General features: G+C 34.7%; 1 long non-coding RNA gene across 1 annotated transcript; it reads right to left on the bottom strand.

Annotated features, from left to right (window-relative positions):
• Nucleotides 1-1,606: 1,606 nt before the first annotated feature.
• Nucleotides 1,607-4,279, bottom strand: LOC129892483 (uncharacterized). Its single transcript, XR_008767326.1, has 3 exons — nt 3,744-4,279; nt 2,839-2,880; nt 1,607-2,036 (listed from the first exon to the last, which is right to left on the bottom strand). It is a non-coding gene; the product is annotated as an uncharacterized LOC129892483 (long non-coding RNA).
• Nucleotides 4,280-4,617: the final 338 nt, after the last annotated feature.

Genomic DNA, 4,617 nt, shown 5'->3' with positions numbered 1-4,617 from the left:
CAATGACTAATATAGGTCATTTTCGATCTTATAAGGGTTTCTAAACCCATTTCTTAGGCTTTTTACGTATTCAAGCAAAAGAAACTTGGGCTAAGGAGAGGAGAAAAGGTCGGGGTTCAAGGATTTCAAGCCAGAATCTTGCCAGTTTGATTGTTTGTCTCATCCCAAGTATGTAAGGCTAAACTAAATCATTGACCTTGTTATGATTATGACAGGTTGATTTGCGAATGAATTGAGTCCCCATAATTGTGTTTCTTGAGAATTTCCTTAAATTTATTTTACAAAATATAGCGTAATTGATGTTTTCCACAAACTTGTTTCTTGAACAAACAATTTAAACTACTTATTTTATAAACCCTAATAGTATTTTGACTAATATTTGATGTATATGCCTAATGATTGAGTTTAGAGCTTTAAACTTGTGAATGCATGATTGCAATTGAGATGTGAGCATTGATGATAGTCTTGATGAAACTTGATCGTCCTTTATATCTTCATAACTGAACCCAATTGAATAGTCTGAACTGAATGTTGTCATAAATGATTTCCCCAACTACCCTTAAATGATTGGGAATGACTGGATAATTGATTGGTTGAAATGATTGATTTGGTAGAACTGATAAACTGATAAAAGTCCATTGAGACTTGTTGATTGGTTTGATTGGGATAGATTGTCTTACGAGCATTGAGTCTTGAGAGGAGTATCGAGCATCGAATTGGGTAAGGAGTAAGTAATAACTCGAACTCAATAACTACTTAGCCAAACATAAGAGAGGATTGGACCTTTAAGTCAGATATTTCTCTATTTTATTGTCTTGACATGATAGGACGTGATTGATTGTTGGATCTATGATTGGTTGATTCGTCATTTACCCTAGCAAAGTATTGGACGGTTGTGGCAATAGTAACGAGCTTGTTGTACGATCACTAGGTTATAAGTAATTGTTGTCAGATAAGAGAAACTCTCATTTACGTTTTGATAACACTCTGATTGGATTGGATTGTATATGATTGGTCTCTGTCTAAATCATATTCTTGCTTTAGACTTATGACATCCTGATTGAGTTTCCATCTTTCTGATTTGAGATGTCTGAACTAATATTATTATATCTTGATACATGTTTCATTTTGTCATATTACATACTCGTACATTCCACGTATTGACGTCCATTTGAACTTGCATTATTTAATGATGTAGAGACAGGTTCTATACATCATCAACATGCGTACCGTTGAGGATCTGTTCACATTCCAGCTGATTGGTAAGTCCTCACTGCTTTCGGTGGATACCACTCTTTTATCATCTAGCTTTAGAGTTTAGACTTTTACTTTAATTTTGATTAAGGTTGCCATGAACCTGTCATTGACTCCACTTAGACGGATGATAAAAGCTTCATAAACTAGATTGTTGATGTGTTGATTGGATATTGTCTTTTGGGTAGTTTCATTCATACAAGTCTCGTTGAGTGGATTAGATACATTTTTGGCCTTATTCTGTAACCTATTGATTTGATTATCACGTTGAGTTATTTTGTTGATGAGTTAAGTCTTTTTGTCACGACCTAGCCCCGTAGGCCGTGACTAGTGTCCGAATTGGACCCTCATATACACACCTATTATCTATAGTCAATCGTCAATTAAACATGATATAAGATTTATATGGGTAGCACGTCATCTCAAACTGTTACTTATATATATACCAAAATCACCTATTTCTTGGGAAGTCTTAATTGTCAAAAATAAGATAACATAATATGTAAGCCGACAAGGCTTCCATTCTGAATGTAAACGTCCAAAAATATAAGTCATACTAGTACACCGGACAACATCTATATACAACCCACTCATATGTCTACAGACCTCTAAGAGGATTAACAATAGCATATGACGGGACAGGGCCCCGTCGTACCCCTAAATACACAAATATATACATTATAAGGATTAGTACCCAAAGTTTGGGCTCCGAGACAATGGAGCACTTCAAACTCGTTGAGTAGAATCCTAAACTGGCGACTCTCCGAAATGAGTATCTGTACCTGCAGGCATGAAATGCAGCCCCCCGAAGAAAGGGGGTCAGTACGAACTATGTACCGAGTATATAAAACATAAAATACCGTAAAGGAGATTACATCTGCAATAAAGATTCAGGAGCTAATCACTGTACCTGTGTCTTATAAAATGAATACATGCATATCATCATCATATATCATACCCGGCCCGTTAGGGAACTCGGTATCACAATTATATCAATATATCGTTATATGTATATATATACCATACCCGGCCCTAGAGCAAGGGACTCGGTGAATAGAGTAGTGTACACTTATACCGTACCCGGCCCATTATGGGACTCGGTGTCATAATCATATCGTCATATCATATCACGTACCCGGCCCTCTAGTAAGGGACTCGGTGAATAATGTAGTGGAATCCATACATGATAACATACCCGGCCTATCGTAGGACTCGGTGAATAATACCATAACAATATGCACGAATAAGGTATCATTAGCAACCTTGTGAAATTTGATCATTATCGGAGACTTAATAGAATAAGCAAAACAGTCCATCATTTGAAAACCAAGATAATAGTCATTATAAATCACACCAATTATGGATTATACTAAAATATGAATTATACCACAACATGAGTTATACCAACTAGGATGGATGGAATCATACACATGAGTCAAGACATAACAATATAAATTTTGAAAATCAAGAACGGTAGCCATCCGAGTATATCTACGAATAAGAGTTTCTTTGGAATTTAAGCATACGTCATTCGTTCGTTTCATATGGATCATGCCAAAAGAAGAAAATGTTAACTTTACATACCTTTAGCGTTTATACGTATATGTTGTCCAATATTGTCTCAACCTATATTAAAACGTTAAGCACTATGATTAAGCTATGGACAAGAATAAAACGTAGTCTATCGTTAGTAGGTTATTTCTAAAAAAAATTGGACAGCACCTCCCCTATACCGCTCACTTTTCCCACTTTCAAACCAGCCATATAATCATCAACCAATATCAACAATCCAAAATATTGACACAAAATAAGATTTATTATTCATGTTACCAAAGCAGTAAATTCGGAAGTCAAGTACCTCACGTTGTATCTAAATTTGGAAAATGAAAACGGCAAAACTGGACTTTATAACCTTCATGAAACATTTAGATATCTGTCTTAAGTTTCCAATGCAAAAGAAATCAACTCAAAATTCATTTTCTACAAAGATATATCATCAAAATACGAACAGCTATACATGAAGGAATTTTCAATCCAGAATCTGGACAGAATTTGTCTTATGATTCATGCTCAGTTTTCGACATAATAACAGCAGATATAGACTAAGACATAAACATAAGAGTTGTAGGTACGTGTATTAGCTTTCCAAAACATGTTTAATATCTAAAATCGAAGGTCTACACAATGAGATATTCTAGAATTACTACCAGCTACTCAATTCCAAAAACGGGTTTGAACATTCACAATCTTCATACACCTTTTTCCTCCAAATTCAAGAACAACAACTCATCAACAACATCAAAACAATATCAACCATTATTATACATCATCACTAAGATAATTCCATCTATTTAATCTACCTAAAACAACCTTTTAACCCATAACTCTCAACAAATCACCAAACTAGTTTATAATACTATTTTCTCCGTTCTAATCCGTTAAAACTCTAACTAAACTTGTTAACAATGAAAAGGAGACTTTAATATTACCTTAAATTTGCAGCACCACATAAAATCTTCTCCTTATTGGCTGATTTCTAGCTCAAATTGAAGCCAACGCGACGTACAACAATTTTCTCTTCATGAGCTTCGGATTTCGGGACTTGAATTTTGGTCGGATTTGGGATTTCTCTCAAGAACTCCCTTTCTCTCTCTCTCTGGAAATTTCCAGAATTATGTTGATCTAAAGTATGATGGAATAGTTACAAAAAATCAGATTTAATTTCGTGGGTATTGGGCCTGACCCGAATTAGAATTGGGTTGGGCCGAATTCACTATTTAGTTTGGCCTGTCAGACTTAAAACGTCTATATCTTATTACTCCGATATCACATTTCATCCCACGACCTATGGTTGGAAAGATATTTCAATTATCTACAACTTTCATGTTGAGAGTTTTCCCAAATTCTCAAATTATAAAGAGGTTATGGCCTCCCGAAGTCAGCTTACCCGAAACGTAACTTTAAGAAAAACATATTTGATGGCTTCTATTTTGATTTGGCTTAAGGGTCCTTCTTGAGATGTATTTTACTACACATAAATTATTCATATAACTTGGCATCTACAACAAATCATGTCCTTTTAAAATTCAAAATTAAAAGTCCTTGAATTTATAATCGTTAACTTACGAATAATCCAAAATGCAAAAATACGGAATGTAACATTCTTCCCCCCTTTAGAACATTCGTCCTCGAATGTTAAACCCGCCTCATAATGTCTTATAAGAGATTTGGGGGAATAGTCTTTTTTTTTTTTCAACAACAAATAGTTTCATATGTCAATCAATATAATTAATCGAGAGGTTTAGATTACCTGTAGGCGTAGAAAACAAGTGAGGATACTTATCCTTCATCTCTTCCTCGGCT

Source organism: Solanum dulcamara, chromosome 6, assembly GCF_947179165.1.
Source record: "Solanum dulcamara chromosome 6, daSolDulc1.2, whole genome shotgun sequence".
NCBI classification, from domain to species: domain Eukaryota; kingdom Viridiplantae; phylum Streptophyta; class Magnoliopsida; order Solanales; family Solanaceae; genus Solanum; species Solanum dulcamara.
Note: the sequence above shows the minus strand (reverse complement) of the source record. Positions and strands in the feature narration are given on the sequence as shown.